Genomic DNA, 17892 nt, shown 5'->3' with positions numbered 1-17892 from the left:
TTATTATTCTATAGTCCTAACATATCGCCGCCTTTCCCTTTCTTGGTATGGGAACTAGCTCTGATCTGACGAAATCTTCCGCCCAAATTTTTTCCTCATAAATGATACCAAGTAGCCCATAAAAACCCTTAAATAGTTCTGAGGGTATATTATCTACCCATACAGCCTTATTTGATGTAAATTCCATTAATGCCTTTTCTATCTCGCAATTAGGTATGCCTGGAACTAAACTATCCTCTCTAAGTTATTTTATCTGTCTGTATCTTAGCTTGGTGGCTGCTTTACCAACAGTTCCTCTTTGAATTTTTTCCATATTTCTGGAATTTTTCCTGGTTCGTAAAATTTATAACTTTCCTGACTCTTATTTCATTGTTTGCACGGATTTTCCCGGCTTACTTCCTGAGAGTGTTTTACTTTCTATGCATCACACAAATGGCACCTTTAGTAAATTTCCATAAAGTCGGCTTACATCTTCCACCAAACTTTTTCGCTTTGTTTTTCCACACCAAATTTTCCCGCCTTAGGTCATCATCCAACTCATTGTGCGCTCTTCTACCTATCTTTGTGATTACATTTTTCCATTTCCTTCTTTCATCTATCTTCCTAATCATCTCGTATGCACTAATCCATGGTTTCTTTGCCCTTTTTCTAGTAACTGTTTCCATTTGATTTTCTTCATTTTCGGATTTCGAAATTCCTTTATTACACACATGTATTCCCATTTTTATTGTATTGTACCCATCTCTCCCTCCAGAGTGATAATTTTTTCTGCTGTCACTTGGTACTGTACTCCTTCCTTTATGTTCCGAATAAAGCCTTTATATTCCATTTCCTCACCCACGTATCAAACGGTTCCTTACCAGATCACGCGCAATTATTTCCTTTGATTGATCGTACACTCTGTCGAATTTTTCCTCCCTATGAATGCTTGGTGGCATGCTGACCATAAAAATGAACAAGTTTGTTGGTTAAGCTTTTACTTCTACTTATAGTGTCACATATTTGATCACTTTCGCTGTATGTTTGCTAGACTTCTTCCTACCTTATTGTCAATAATATTGCCACCCCTCGCTGACTCTCTTCCCCTCAGCTGTATATTACTATAGAACTATTGCCTCAGTAATCCCCGCTATCCTTCCATCTCATCTCACAAAACCTTAAATTATTTTTATTTCCTCTCTGTAACCCCCGCTTTATATTTTCTAATTGGTATACACCAATTTTATTTATTTGAAAATAGAACAACCTACAGCAGTAACTTACCTATTTAAAGTGGAGGATGAAACAACATACGAATAAGGACGCATGCATGCAAAATCAAAAAATATTAGCAATTAATAACAGATATAACAAAAAGAGGTCATTACATTATCTAATTATGGAGACATGGGAAAGTGTTAGGTCATTCAATGTGTTGGAGGGAAGAAAAAGAGGATCAATGGTATTAGGGAGTGAGTTCCCTAAAGATAGATAGATTGTCTTCTTAAATTTGGGGCAAGATTTAGACAATGGAGTCTCTTTTAACAGCTACCCCTCGTCACACATTTACAAAATTAAACTTAAATATAAATTTCACAAATTATACATAAATAGCAATAAAGTTAACCCAAAATATATTAGGACTAACATACAGCAATAAAATACATTAGTTGCCTATTTTAATTACTAACACAATATATAAGTCACACACGTATACAATAAATACACATTTTTTTAAATATATATGTACACACACATACCAATACATGCAAAAAATACTTATAAAACAATACTCCTGATTATACTTACAAACGCCAATAAAAATTATGATGCTCTTGCAAAAGAAAAAGGAAGGATATCAAAATCTGTTTACAACTGGATTTTTACTGGTTGGTTTGTCTGGGAATTAGTGATTAATGAAGTGCACGCCGCTTGAATGATGGGAGAGTTGGTGCATTAGTAATAATGGATGATAGCTCATTCCACTGGCGACATACTATGACTGCAAATGACTTGTTGTAGATGTAGTTGTTTTGTGATGAGGATCAACGGGTATATGATACATTTAGTATTTAGTTTATGTATTTTATCAAGACAATTGAAGACATTGACAAAATAATGAAATGTATTATAATTTAGTATTTGAGAAAGTAAGAACAGCACGTGGTATTTCCTGCGATATTCCAGGAAGAGCGAGTTTAGTTTGCTAAAATATTCTGTAATGTAATCTGCAATTTTCAAATTGTAAATGAAGCTTAAGCATGAGTTAAATTCCCTTTGGAGTTTTAACGGCAGCAAGCTTGAAATGTCTTGATGGGCTACGTCACCATAATCAAAGTAAGGAACATTGAGAGAAGAAACTATCTACATTTTTAATGTAATGGGCATAGCATACCGATATTTCCTAAGGAAGTGAAGTGATTGATAGACAGTTATGCAAGTTTTAAAAAATTGTGAAGACCATGAAAAATGACCATCTAAAAGGAGACCTAGATATGTAACATTCTTAAATGGAATGAGTGTGCCATGAAAATACAGGTGTTATTTTGAGTATTGAAGAGATGAAGAACTGTCATTGATGAACAACGAGGATAGTCGTGGCCCCAGGATTGAGCCCTGTGGAACAACGGGCGAAATACGGAGCCATGAAGAGTATGTGTTACCAGCCATCATTCTTTGCCTGCGTCCTGAGAGTTAAGAGGAAATTCATGTAGTGGTGGTTCTTTAAAATCCAAGGCAAGTTTATTTAGCCAGTAGTACATATTTTTAATTGGAAGCAAATGCTTTGCTTAAGTCAAGTACGACAGGAGTTGTGACTATATTTTTATCCACAGCTCTTCGAAGGTAATCAGTTATTCTGACCTAAGAAATAGAATTACTATGACCCTTGCGGAAGCCAGATTAAAATACATCTAGAGCAATACGCCGAGAAATAAACTCTTTTTTTCTTTTCAAGAAAATTCAAGAAAAAAAATTTATTTTTTCTTGAACAGGTTTCTCTAGAGCTTTGGATAAAATAGGCAGGAAGGTAGTTAGTCGATAATCTGGAGTTGTGGTTTTCGATTTTTTTTGGAATTGGTCGAATTAATGCATTTTCCACAAAGAAAAAATATTTCCCGAATTAGAAAATATTTGCGATGCATGGAACTGTAAGAGGAGTTCATTTATACAGAGGAATAGGAATTCCATCAGACCCATGTGCTGTGGATTTAATTTTTGTTAATGAGTTGCGAACTTCTATTTGTGTTACCGGAACAAATTGAAATGTATTAGCTGGTGGTAGATTAAGAATAGAGGCGGAAGAAAATGGAGCGTTTAATTAGTGATAATCTGGGAGTGGGCATGTGGAGTAATGAGTGTGTGCGGGTAGGTCGTGGAGGTAAATTGAAGTTGACGATGGAGAGCAGTTCGGGGCAGTCGGTGAGAGAATCAACAGTGTTATAAATGAACTTTAAATCAGATTGAAATCCAATTAAATCTGATTTTACTATGACAAACATCCTCCAAGCAGTCCAAATATCTATTCTAATTAAGTGGGTCCTCTTGTTGGTCTTCTGTGCTGCTTCTGTCGGGTTTGATTTCGCTTTGGAAGAATTTCGTAAGATGGCGACCGCAAAATCCTTACCTTTCCCGCTGTCAGGCACAACACAACCAAGCGGGCCGAGTCCTGTAGTTGCGAGGATACATACTTATATCCAAATGTTCATCATTTTTGCATGCCATAATTAATTGAGGTGGTTTCCCCTTTCCTTCCTCAATAGTCTTTTTAACGTGATACCATCACTCAACGGTCGTCCCTCTGGGGTCAAACGCCTTTGCAGCCGCCTCACTGAGGAACAAAAACTGCGCGGACTACCTTTCGTCTGCCTCTTACCCTTAAACCTCTCTGCCATGGGTAACCCTACCAGAAGAAATCATTATTTAATCAAATTGTTCCCGTTGTCACAGCTCAAGGAGTTATGAGAACACCCAAGCCTTTCTACGCCCAGAATGTAGTCCATGGGGAGGTTATGTGCTACATCAAGACACATATGACCAATGTTGAAGCGCACAAATTCGTAGATGATGTTGGACAGCTTTGCAGGACTTTCACCAGGCGGTTGGTGGGAAAATGAAAAAGAGGGGTTCTCTTTTGGTGAGGCCACAATGTGTTAGGCGGCAAGTATTAGGGTTCCCCCATAGACGCTCTCATTATGATATGAGAATAAGGTCATGGTATATCAACTAGATTCTTCAAAAGTTTTACGAAAAAAGTAAAACGAAGCCTTTTTGAAGGTACAGGACGCTTGAGTTTACTTGTGACACCGAGAAAGTTGATTATTGGGTTTAGGGCTCATCAATAATTGAGTTTGTTGCAACCTATGAAACTATTAGAGCTTCACATCATGTCAGTAGATCAGGATATCCGGATAAAATGAGACGAATAGAATCTTGAAAAAACAATTTTATTGACTCTTGCCTTGCAGGATTCGCGATCAAAGCACACAAAACACTATTTAACATACCAACGATTCTAATGGAAGGTTCTACTGCAATCTGCCATTCTTATTAAGGACATACCATATTTATTGAATTTACGAAATCAAAGATGGTGCCCTTTCACTCCCTACCACATGCTCCCGTGGTTGCTCACGTGGTACAATGTGGATGTAGATAGATGTGGAAAGAAGTTTGGCGCAAAGGTAATTTTTAATAAAAATGCCGTAGTACACGAAGTCCAATGAATCAACACATGAAGTCGCTACACATTGAATGGGCAATTGATTATGTCAAATTTTTGCCAGCCGATTTCGTACATTAGATGTAATATGCTGTAACTTAAGGACTATGGTTTTACATGGCAGTGGATCATTCCTTATATACTTGGAACTGCTCACGGTTGATGTCATATCTTGTGGTGTCTAACAGAGTTGAAATCACCCATGTGCATTAGGGAGGAACATCCATGCGGTTAGCCAACCTGAATCACGAGGAGTTCAGAAGAATGTAATTCAAATGTTTTCGCCGTAATATTGCTTGATATAAACGAACAGATTTTGATTTAACTGATACCCGTTAATTTGTTGACATTAAAGTGCCAGCGCAATACTAGACCAAACGTAGCTTATAGAGATTTGAATTTATGTATATTGTTTATCATATTTGATGGAAAATCAAATTACACGGTTCTCAATCAACAGATAAAAATCTCAATTTGAAAATAGAAAGTGATTATCGTAAAGACGAAATCTGAGTCGTCGAGTTTTATTTGATAAAAATCGAATTGATCGATCTAGTTCTCTCATCAGAGGTATTTTTGGCTAAAACTTCATAGTTTTCCGTTGAAAAAACTACCTTGATTAAATTTCACGGAAATTATATTTAGTGAACACGGCGAAGAATTTGGGTTGAGTGCATTTCAATAATTTTCCAAGAAAAACCATTGTATTTTTGCCACCTTGAAATGTCACAGGGAAAACCTTATTATATAAAGCTCGTTGCAATTAGGCAATTGTCCTGGTGGCAACGGCCAAGCCTTGTCAACGGTTATTCTAACAATGCACATACATACATAAATACACAAGAAGAACATGTATGAAACAAAATGTTCATATACACCATGACACTTAAAGATTACCAACCGCATCGCCGTACACCCTCCATAATCACGCACTTTTCAATTTCATGTACCTTTTTCTTCTATTTTTCAAACTCTTCCATTTAAGTATATCCAACTTTTCCGTGACACTCTCTGTTCATTTGCACCTTCCGAGTACATATCTTTCTGCCTTTCTTTAAATTTTTTCTATCTTTAATATGTCCCACCTCATATGGATCCCATACAATAGACTAGTATTCTAGGATAGGGCTAACCAGTGCCTTATAAGCTATTTCTTTTGTGGCTACGCTACTTCCTTTATAATTTATCATTATCCAATCAAGTACTTTAAATGCATTATCTACTTTGACTCCCCACCCAAGATCTCTAGTTAAATAAACGCCTAGATATTTGCAATAACTGCTCCATGGGATTCTTTCTCCAAAGAGGGTGTTAATACCCTTTTGTGCATTCTTTTTATTTGAAAAATATATGCTTATTCTTCCTAACATTAATGCCCATATTATTTATTATTTGTATTACTGAGGTGATCGATGTCATTTTGTAATATTACGCGGCCATTTACATGCTTTACCCATCTGTATATAATTCAATCATAAGCAACGAGTCTAATTTAGGAATTTTAATTATTTGGTAGATCCTTTAGGTAAATTAGGAAGAGTATTGGCCCCAGAACACTGCCTTGCGGAACTCCTGCTATAACGTTCGCCTCTTTTGAAAATGCATCTCTTACTTTTGCTTTTTGAATACTGCCTGTAAGAAAATTTTTTAACCATTGCTTTACCCTCAAATCAAAATGGTAATGACTCTAACTTAAACAATAACCTATCGTGAGACACTCGGTCAAAAGCTGCCGAAAAATCAACGATTACCTCATCAGTATCCTTTCCTTCATCTATTGCGTCGCCGATGTATTGGCTTAATTCCAAAAGCTGCGCTTCACGAGATTATCCCGTTCTAAACCCATATTGATGTTTGAATAGCCATCTATCTCTTGTCCACCATTCCCTAATGTAGTCAGCGATTCTTTTTTCCATTATTTTGCAAACAACTGATGTTATACTTACCGGTCTATAATTCTTGGCTATTGTTTTATCCTCTTTCTTGAAAATTAGCGTAATGTTTGCTTTTTACGATCATTAGGCAAGGCATAATTATTTAAAGTTACTTTGAACAGATGAATCAGCTACAAAGCTATTGCGGTATCACCCAATTTTAGAATGTCAATTGATTGTCCAGGACCACTGACTTATTTTTCCTTATCTTCCTTATTTTTTCACAAAGTACGAGTCCTCCACGATAACACCGTTTGTCGAGAGAAGGAAAAATATATATTCAGGGGAGGAAAATAAAGAAAGAGACTGCATCATTCAAGACTAGTGTCACTGTACAACCTTGTGACTTCACAGTAGAGTCTAATGTCGAAGTGTTAGTCATTGTCTGCGAGTGAAATACTTCCAATTTGTCTTGTCTGCGTGTTCGTATTATGATGCATTATTTTTTAATTTAGTGGGCATAAATATTGGCAATGGTTCAAATCGAAAAGCCATGGGTTTTCAAAACTAAAAATGCTTAGTTACATCTATCTACGGTTGCATATTGGTAACCCCAGGAAGTGAACATCGAAAGTTATTCTTTCTTTATTTTTCCTTCGCTGAATATAGTACAGGTTTTTCCTGTGACATTTCAAGGTCGCAAAATGCAATGCAGCATAGACAAGATGGAGGTATGGGTGATAAATGTATGACGATGGAAATATGAAGACAAAAGTAACGGAAGAAGAAATAACAGAAAGGAAGCAATTCGCACACTTGAATGAAAGTTTACAGATGGCGCTCCTATGTGATGGGCGTAGGTACCGATCACACCCAGCACTACCCGAAATGTCAATAAAGTTTTGGTAACTCAAACACAGTGGCTCAAAAACCAAAGCATATGATAGTAATCAAAGGTTGCGGTGATCGCAATAACCTCCCTGGGGCAATTCATCTTTCATTTCACTGTTTCCAAAGTTAACAGTTGATATCTTAACCTCCATTTCTAATTTATTCTTTCGGAAACTATTGTGTGCAGTGGTCTAGCGAGAGTTAGTGCCATTCGGAGCAATTTCTGAGTGTTTCCCGCCGCAAGATGCACACAAATTTTACTTTTATGTTTTTTGAACCTTCCTTACCCTGAGATTTTAATTTTTAACGACATTTGGGGTAATTTGTCCCATTTTTCCCGGCCACAGCAGAACATAGACCAAAAGTGCCGCCCAGGGCCTACCGCCTCATTCTTCCCCCACACTAGTTACGCTAATGAGTGTACAGGTATGTTACAAAGTTATCAAAATATTTCCTTCCCACACCGATAGCGTATAATCGCATTGTCTCATAAGATTCAGGTCATTGTCAAACGCTAACGGCTCAGATTACACCAAAACTACAGAAAACTTCTAAGACATGGCTTACAGAAACTACCAAGTAATAGGGTTTGTGGTTGTGCAATATTTCGACTAAGAAAACCTTAAGATGGCAAATGTGGTTCTTGCGTGCTCGCCTTCGTTAGTGAGATAAGAATCGCAAAACTCGTCAAATCCGTTTTCCTGACACCACTTACGACATCCAGTAACCCATCCCGTGCTAGCGGGGTTTACGTCGGTCGGAAACACCTTAAGCTGTGGAAAATAACTTCTCTAAACCTTAATGTTAGGGAAAGGTTGTTGATTACAACATCTGTCGGTTTTATGTTCACTGCATCCATTTAATACCCTTCTATATCTACGCCACACACTCAGTACGTCATACTTTACCACTTGCTCTCGAGGACATGTAGCATGGGTATTAGGACGTCAGCCCTTTATTACATTTAATTAGATAAATGTAAAGTGCTCGCAATGGTATTCGTAGTTATTAGGGGGTACGATAGACACTTGACATCATTATTACGAGATATAATTATGAAAGGGCACAAGTAAGCCCAGTGTTGGCATTATCCTACTGTGGATGAAGAGTTCCAATAGTCCCAAAGTTAGCGTATAATCTGAAGAACTTCCGACTTACTGTACTTGAAGTAATCTCCACAAGGAACCCTAGAGGTGATGAGAATGCCTCCGAAAACGCCACCGCCAGGTTTCAAACCAGCGCGGCGATACAGGAGTGCTCTTGCACCATTCTGATCCTCAATGAGTGTTCCTATTACGAGCATTACCAATGTAAAAAGGGAAATGAATACGAGCTTCCAACCTTTACCGTTGAGTGGAAAATTTATTAAGCAATTGTTGTTTAAGTCCCCCAGCATTACATTTTCAACGAGTATTATAGTTAAGCGAGAATGGCGTTTTTACTGGAAAAGTACATATTATAAATATGCCGTGATTAGGTAAGCCTCTCAAGATATTTCCTTCGCAATTTCACATATTACTCCCTCAAAAGCAATCAAAACATGTCCGTTGTTTTAAATCTCTACAAAAACCGGTTCAAGTCGACTCGCCATATGCTTGCTAAAAAAAACAAAGGACATAAAATAATTTCGTTTTGTTTTAAGCGGAGAAAAAGTGATAGAAAAAAATTTAGTGGCTTACTCTTAATTTTTTTCTTAACTAGCCCCAGAATCACAAAGAATTCTCCGCTCTCCATGCCAATACTACTTGATATTTCGATACGAATGTTTCACAATTACTTAATGGATGATTTGGACAAAGACATAAGAAAATTTTAAGATGCATTAGCTGCCGCTGCCAACATTTTGCCCAGGGCACCTGGCTCCTCAACTTCAATCGCTACCTATTCTCTTGTCCGGTTTCATTTCCGTGTCACACATCCGGAAGAATGGGTATGCCTCCTCTTACCTCAGCTGACGTTGACTATCATTTGTCATGAAACGGGCAGAAGTGGACTTCTCGTGTAAGGCTACCACCTCATCGATGTATCTGAAAGTACTCATATCATCCCGAATGCTCCCGTCACGCCGTAATTGAGGCTATGCTTTCAAAGAAAAAACTTGCTAATGCCACTGGCACCTCGGGTCTGTCTGTGGAATCGGCGCTGCAGTTAGAAACTAGTTTTTACACCAGAAAAGATAAAATCGAAGGATCTGAAAAGCGAGCGATGGTGCTAGTTCACTCCAGACACCAATAGCTCCACGGTGTCAATTTAGCGTACGACATTGGTATTCCTCGCCACCCTCTAGCCTATGCTAGGATAGTCCTCGCTCACCTCTGACACAGATTGCAAGTTGATCCTTCTGGGAAAATCTCGCGAAGGCATCGGTGGCTCGCTTGAAGGCGGCCTTGTCATGGGGAGGCTTAGGAGGTGGAGGGGACGGATGAGGGGAGAGGTGCTTCTACACTGCAGGTGGGGGGAGGCGGGGGGGCGGGGGTGAGCTGAGGCGAAAGGCAGAGCCGGGTATGCGTGGCGGCGGAGATGTTGGCTTGATGGTGGGCGGGCGGGGAGGGAGTGAGGAGGGGAGTGGGTGGTGCTCTGGTGCTCACGGCGAGTGAAGGGGTGAGGGCGTGGGGAAGGAGGGGCTGTCGCCGTGTTCTTCGAGGCGCTGGCAGCCTTTCCCCTCCTCGCAAGCGTGACCCACGTTCAGTCGTAAGGAGAGAGTGTGGACTGGAGGTTGTACCTGCCTCTTCCCTTCTCTGTCCCAATGAACGTTGCTCTGCAGTGAGTGCCGTGTTACCTGTTCTGTGATAGGAGTGGTCGCTTTCTCAAGGGCGCTCCGGGGACTTAACAGAAAGATCCCCCCGACAGGTGAGGGGTGAGTGCGTCTCTTACAGTTCTCTGAGCACCTGACGTGGTGATACCAACGGGAGGACTAAACATTGGTGTGGGCCACTAGAGGAGTGATTAAGGTGATCGAGAGACTTCCCTCGACTTGTTTCTTGTTACGAACCTTGGCCATTGGTGGAGCCATTGGTGCTCATATGACCGCTCATCGGGGGATATACACACTAATCTGACAATACGGTAAGGACCACCTGCCTCAATTGTACTTTTCCTTCGTCAATATGTTATTCTGGGATGGGAATATTGATTAATCTTTTCTTATCAACTGAGTTCACATGCTTCTAATTTATTCGGGTTGCGCCCGACTATTTTTTGTTGCATATTCCATGTGTAAATGTGAAACCTCTCATTTGGCGCTTATTTTGTGACTCATGTAGCTCAAAACGTTAGATGTTTATAGTTTTTATTCAAGATGGCCTTCTTTCATAATTAGTGACGAATAGAGACGTCGGTGAAGTTAAGGATTGATAGTGGTCGATTAGTGTCTTCTCTGAAATAATTCAGTAATCTTATCGATTTTTCTTTCTCTCGGATGAATTTCGGAACTAAATATTGTTTGTGCCTTCGCCGGAAATCCAAAGTAATACTTAATGATGTCAATTTAAATATCGTTATAAAAATCATCGCGTAAAACAAAACTCTCTTCAACTAAAACTAAATGTGGATGTTTGATCCAGGTTTCGGCTATATTTGGAGGGCGTTTCCTTCTGTTCTCTGTTGATAAATTCATTTAATAGCCTCATTTTCATATATTTAGGATTTTTGGGTTCGTATTTGATCCAAAGCTTCTAATCGCAATGCTACTGTAAGTAAATTTTTGGAGTGATTTTAGTGCATGTGATACTAATATTTCGAAACGCGCAGTCCTGTTACGGCATTACGTCAGTTGCTTCATTAAGCACTTAACGGAATATATTTGTGTCATTTACTCCCCTATGACAGACAATGTTATTTCCTGGTTTATCGGGGTGGTGTATGAAGCGTGGAATTTGTGGAATTCCACGAAACAATTTCACCCTCAAATTGGGTGCGGAGACTTCAACGGTCGCGTGATTTTTCGATTTACCAGCGATTAAGTATATCCCTCCTAACACATTTTTATGAGTTCAAAAGTTTTATCGCGCATATTATCACCGAAATATGTGGAGGAATCTACCATTTATCTCCTAATTCGAGTCAGTAAAAGTTACTCCAGCATTCTGTCTTCTATTATCCAAAAAATCACGGAGATGTTGCACTGCGGCTACACGAATGGTCACTTTATTATAGCTTCGAAGGCCGAACTCAGGAGTCAGTTTACAACTATGTATTTGAGCATATTCTAAGAAAACTTCTCATAGTAATATTATTAATTAGTGTCAGTAGGAAAAATGTATCGAAGGATCTAAGTGTAAATTCCATATAAGTCATGGCTAATTATGTAGCTTATTGAAAAGTTAATCCTTATACAAATTCGCTTGCGTCCTAGTGCTTACCTTTATCCGATTATCAATTGAGTAGGAGCCTCTCGTGGCTATAGGGCGTGAATTGGAGCTGACTGCTGTTAAGGAATGATTTTTAATGGTCTTTAGCAGTGGTTAGTGACCGGGGAAAAGCAATTTGGACCCCATTACGGAGCATGGAATGCTTTATGGCTTCAACATGTGCCTTCGCACCTGACGGAAGCACAGGATGAAGTCATGTCATCATGGCAGCCTACGTGCGCAATATTCAATGCGTAGGAAAATTCTCTCGATATTTCTCTTACAGCATCTTTAGAGCCAATTTTTTCTAGCCTATTTGCTGTCATCGTGATCGTGCACATGGCGCATCTAATGGATATTCTTTATTTAATTATGAATATGTACATATGTATGTGAGTGCATATGTGTGTTTAAATGTATGTGTATATATATATATATATATATATATATATATATATATATATATATATATATATATATATATATATATATATATATATATATATATGTGTGTGTGTGTGTGTGTGTGTGTGTGTGCGTGTGTGTGTATATGTGTGTATGTAGGTATATATATATATATGGTGTAGAAGCACTCACGAGAGCAATATAACATATGGACGGCACAATAGAACACAAAATAAAATATATAACACGTATAAGGACACTCACATTTTAGATTGTTTGAGCTTTCAGCCCTCTCTGAGGCCTTCTTCAGGTCAGACTCTAAAATGTGAGTGTCCTCTGACGTGTTATCTATTTTAATTTGTATTCTTTTGTGCCGTCTAAATATTATATGTATATATAAATAGAAATATATATATATATATATATATATATATATATATATATATATATATATATATATATATATATATATATTCTCAGTAATATACGGAGCACAATTCTGATTAGAATCCACTTATTTCTCCCTTCTTCACTAACCTTCTGCCCGCCCTTCCCTTATCCTATATCATTGAGAATATAATTTTCGCCCCTGAGCTATTTTCATACATGAATGCTTATCTATATACACACACGCTATTACTTCATTTACACGTGTAAATTAGTGCATAAATTATTTATATTTCAATACATCTCGTGTACTCGTTTCCCTGCGGCAGACAAGAACCAACCAGTTAATTAAGGTCCCCAAGTCCCTAACTATCCATTTGTCTGTAGGGTAGTTTCTGGCATTTCCCATCTCTATCATTATTAAAGTGTGCGTCGCCAGCTTCTTTGAACGAGACCTGATAAATATTGATCTTTCCGTTGGAAACACCAGGCTATATTACGCAATGTCTAGCTTCAACAGTCTCCCAGGCGCGAATTCAGAAATCTTAGCCAACCTCTCCCTCCCCCTTTCCGTTGGTCGCCGTAGACAGTCATGGGGCCCGGAAGCGAGGAGACGCGCACTCTTTCCCAAACATAAGAAGTCTCAAGCAGGGGATGTGTTCGTGATGCTCATTGTTCGTCAGCAGCACCTAGGGGAAGGCAGGTGAGGGTGGATTGCCGCCGTCCACATATGTATACGTTTTCCCAGCTCTTCCTGGTGTCCTTTGAGTATGGGCGTTGGAGGTTAATAACCCCTATTGACACTTCCAAGTTGGGATAGAAATTATTCAGATAAGGAGTCGGATCCTTAAAAGAAAGAGATGACGCCAAGGAGTTAAACTAACACTCACGCTGAATGAGAAAACGCGAATACCTTAGGCTTATTCATTGCCAAATTGGATCGCTAAGGCGCTGTTGTCCTAATTAAGGAAGCTTCACCAATCGCTGGAGTCGACGTATCTATTTTCAACAGACATTTCTTTCAGAAATTAGTTTACTTCAAATAGACTTCTTAATGAAAACCTTTTTTGGTTTTATCTTGATTGTTTCGTTTCCAAACTCTTCTCCTAGTCTCCACTTTGCGTAAACATTCAAATAATTCCTTATTTCTCTTTCCTTACAATCCCTTTAATTAAAATCCTTCCCTACTCATATCCTTGTTTGCTAAATTTTTCATGTAACTCAATTATTTGCAAATAAATTATTTTGTGTTAGAAGTATGGAGAGGAGAATAAATGGTTGAAGTTTTTCCGCACTCATGTAAACATTTAGGACCCACACACACACTCAGCCATAATTCTGTGAACGATATGCAATCGCAATAAATTGTCATCTATTCCAGCTCCATTTTGGGTAATTGATTTGTGTATACATGGCTACGCATCATTCTTCACAGCCCGATTATTCTGATGGGTGACGCGATCCGAAGGTCGTGTGGTCAATTCCCGTGTGGAGCTTGGGCTTGCTGTCAACTTATGGAATGTGCAGTATGGCTACAGTATGCAGTTTACCTGAAAACTCAATTTCTGTTCTAATTAACCGGCTGTAGGGCAAGAAAACTTTATCCCTAACTGATGAATCACATCCAATTAAAGTAAAAAGGAAACCCAATTACTTAAATGATTATAACCAAAAACTACCAATAATAATTATTTGTTCAGGACAACTCAATATTCCTTGACCCGATTCCGCTGAAAACTCCTTAGTAGATTCCTTGTTGCTTTGTTTTATTTAATTTTTATGAGCTTATAATTATGACTTGATTATTCCAGTCTTCGCGGTTCCGCTGATGTGAGGGATTTCTTTTTTTTTTGTTTTCGGAGAATAACATTGGTATTCTTCCGTTTTTGAAATACCCTCCAATATACCAAGCTTGAGTCAGTGAACATTATCAACTCAGTAGAGAATGAGTTCACCCGTGTTTTTTGATTTTACATCCTTCTGCCATCGCGTTTACTGAGCAAATAATTCTTAGATCCATTAGGAGTCAGGTAATAGTTGGTTTTACAATTTGTCGGAAACAAGCGACTGAATAATTTCTATCCCTCAACCGTCATTGTACTATTGTCTTTAGCGAGCTGCCGGATGCGGACTTATAAGGGGACCATATCCCGGAAATGTCTGACCGTTGACTCTAGTACGTGAATCCACATGCCTTCCAATGCACACGGATCGAGACAATGGAATGTGTACCTCTTTTAGACTCAGTCATGTGTTAACAGTTAGACAATCCTACTAATAACGTTTTCGGCCATGGCGAAGTGGACCGTTGGGCTTGTCGAATTCCTTCCTCGCTCACCCAGTGGTCTTACGACGCTCCATAGCGGTTAAATTTCGCCCTCCGACTACACGAAACCGTTTCAAGTATTCTTATCCTGCTTCAGGACCGTTTTTTGTACCCGTGGCATTTATCGCTCCGCCCGGGCGAAATAACATGTTCGGCAGATTTGGAAACCCTTACATTAATAAGCGGAGCAGAAAATTTAAGCTTCCGAGAATATAGCTCCGGTGTTACTTAAAAGGCTCCTTTATATTTACATTACAGTTCGTAAATTATTTTTCTGTAAGTTCTCTCCATTGCTCTTAAAAAGTCCGCAGTCTCTGCAAATTTTGATCAATATTTTCCCTTTATATCCTGCCATTTCTTATGGATTTTTATATTATGAGAACACGCGTTTCGTTAATAAGACGTCTACTAACAATACCCTAGTAGTAATCAACACGAGCCGAATCAGGATGGCGCATTGTCCACCAATTTTCCCGCTTTTTACTGCAAACTTATATTTTATTGATTAGGTAATCTACCGGTTAAGGTAGGTTTTGGATGGATGCAACTGCCAAATAAGTATATTGTTTCTCCTAAGAAAACACAACCTAATATCCTACTCTAAAACTAAGTCCATCTTTATCTCTATATCTCTTCTCTCCCTTCATCCTGTCTAACATCCCTATCATATTCCAGCCCATTCCTCGTTTTCCTAACATTCTTCCCTCTATTACAGTCTTCAACATCCCACTGCCAATCAATATGCCCTTCATCCATTATTCCTGCCTCATGATTTCTCCCAATTATCCTCTCTCTACCCCACCATAACCAGCACTTCCTCATTTGCATTCCTTTTGGTCCATTTCACCTCCATCCTTCTCCACAACCACATTTCAAAAGCCTCCGATCTACGTCTACCTTCCGCTTATATATATATATATATATATATATATATATATATATATATATATATATATATATACACACATATACATATATATATTATATACATATATGCATACACACCCTTAAGTTGGATTTATCGTATTATTGTGAACGGAATGTAATTTGTACCGTCCTGATCAGGCTTTGCGAAGAATTGAAATCGATACATTTAAGGTAACCAGTTGGACTTGCTCGCCACAGTGCGTGAAATCTCTTGAATGTGGATGTCATTCAGTAGTGACAATCCAACGTCCGTTGCCCGGGGCATCATCGGCAAGTTTATTTGGGATTAATGATCTGTAATTTATATTTTGAAGCGTTGGTTGATCGGATCCGTTGGAGAGATTACAAACTTGGATAAATGCATTTCATTATTTTCGCATGAAGAAAAAATTAAAAATGCGGCTTCCGTTAATTAAGAAGAAATTTAACATAATAAGCAGTTGTTTGCTGATGCAAGCGTGGCGCTATCTTACCCTTTGCTAACAGCGGACTGTACATGAAGGGTGGAAATTAAAGCTATACTACCAACCCAGTCCTCACGGAAAGAATCGGCTTTCGTCCTGACCTAATATAGGCGTCAACTAATACTATCATATTCAATTTAATCAAGATGGCTATACGCTCGGATTCCAATGGTGAGTGTTTGATGATAATTATACCTACTCTCTGAGGTGTAGATGCCTCGATGTAGTTATGGTTAAAGAATAATGGGCATACCCTTTGAAGGTTTGTGAAGGCGCAATGAAAATATGTTATGTTAAATTATTGTTTATGCAATGGAAATACTGAGCATCGAAATTCTTAACTGTGCTGTGTTTGTGGGCAAAATTATCAATATGGATGCACTAACCATCAGCATAATGTCAGAGGGAGATATGGAGGTCAAGATCCACATAGATCTCTGTTCTCTCTCCAGCGACAAGCTGCCCAACTTGTAATAGTAGAGTTCAATCAAGGAATTGCTACCACTTATTGATGCTCGTTATTTATAGTACTATGTATTGTAGATCCTCGGACGTATTCGTCCATAACATACTTGTGGGGATTGGGTGGGTTTCGCGTCCACGAACTTTGGAGTGCACGCTGAGAGCATTGTCCATCGGCCTGGGCGGAAACGGTGTTCACTGTCTCGTCAGATGGTATCTCTTCAGTTTTCTCCGCCATCAGTGATATCCGCTACCTGTTCGTCCGAGTGACGTCACAGTCACGCTAATGGGCCGATCATACGTGTACCGCAAGAAAACATTTCACTCATTCCTTTTCGATTGCCATTGAAACCTCTTAAACGTTAAGCGCCGCGGCTAATTTTGTGCGTCGCCACCCTCTCTCAAGCCGTGCAAGGCAAGAGATCTCTTGAAGAACGCTAGCGGGAGTTGGTTTGTTGCCTCCTATCGTCACAAAAATCTGTTCACGCAGTATTAAGAGTGATTAAAGCACCAGTCTTCCGTGCAACTGGTTGATAAAAGCAGAATAGATTCTCTCGAAGTGTAAATAATTAGCACTGATCAGGATCGACCCTTGGATGATTCATTTTTAATCCAAGAAGCATCTGGAAAATTTTATAATTATGACATTGACCTTTTTGCGCGATAGTTCTTGCTTATCCTTGCAGTGATACTTTTCCTCTAAGATTTTTTATGCTAACTGTTTTCCCTCTTGAGTTTTCCCCTTGCTATTCCAGTTTTGTTTTTATCATTTGATTTTTTTATTATAACAAATCAGTAGTTGTAATTAGGGAGAACTGTCAGTTGAGGTCCGAGGGGAAATGGGGTTGAGCGAGAGGAAGTAGGGTGGAGAGAAATCCTACGTCCATATTAGCCCACTGCTATCAAAAACGCAGTGGACCCGACACTTAAGCATCCCGTCCAACAGAAGAAACACTGCAAATGCATTTCTCTCCGCACGACATGGCGAGAATTTGCATGTGAAAAGTTAGCCATTTGTCTAACTCTGAAATCGAACTCAACACTTCGTTCTGAAAACCCAGTGGGCTAATTATCTACTGCACTAATTCGATCCCGTTTTTATTCCTCA

General features: G+C 38.9%; 1 protein-coding gene across 3 annotated transcripts in view; it reads left to right on the top strand.

The window, feature by feature from the left end:
- Positions 1 to 10174: 10174 nt before the first annotated feature.
- uif (sushi, von Willebrand factor type A, EGF and pentraxin domain-containing protein uif) overlaps positions 10175 to 17892 on the top strand; it is a 132820-nt gene continuing 125102 nt past the window's right edge. For all 3 annotated transcript variants that reach the window (XM_071583205.1, XM_071583206.1, XM_071583204.1), the window contains exon 1: positions 10175 to 10530. The gene's annotated coding sequence lies outside the window, so the exon portion shown is untranslated. The remainder of the gene's footprint in view (positions 10531 to 17892) is intronic.

Source organism: Hetaerina americana, unplaced genomic scaffold (genome assembly GCF_022747635.1).
Source record: "Hetaerina americana unplaced genomic scaffold, ioHetAmer1.1.p SCAF_13, whole genome shotgun sequence".
In the NCBI taxonomy this organism is placed as follows: domain Eukaryota; kingdom Metazoa; phylum Arthropoda; class Insecta; order Odonata; family Calopterygidae; genus Hetaerina; species Hetaerina americana.
Note: the sequence above shows the minus strand (reverse complement) of the source record. Positions and strands in the feature narration are given on the sequence as shown.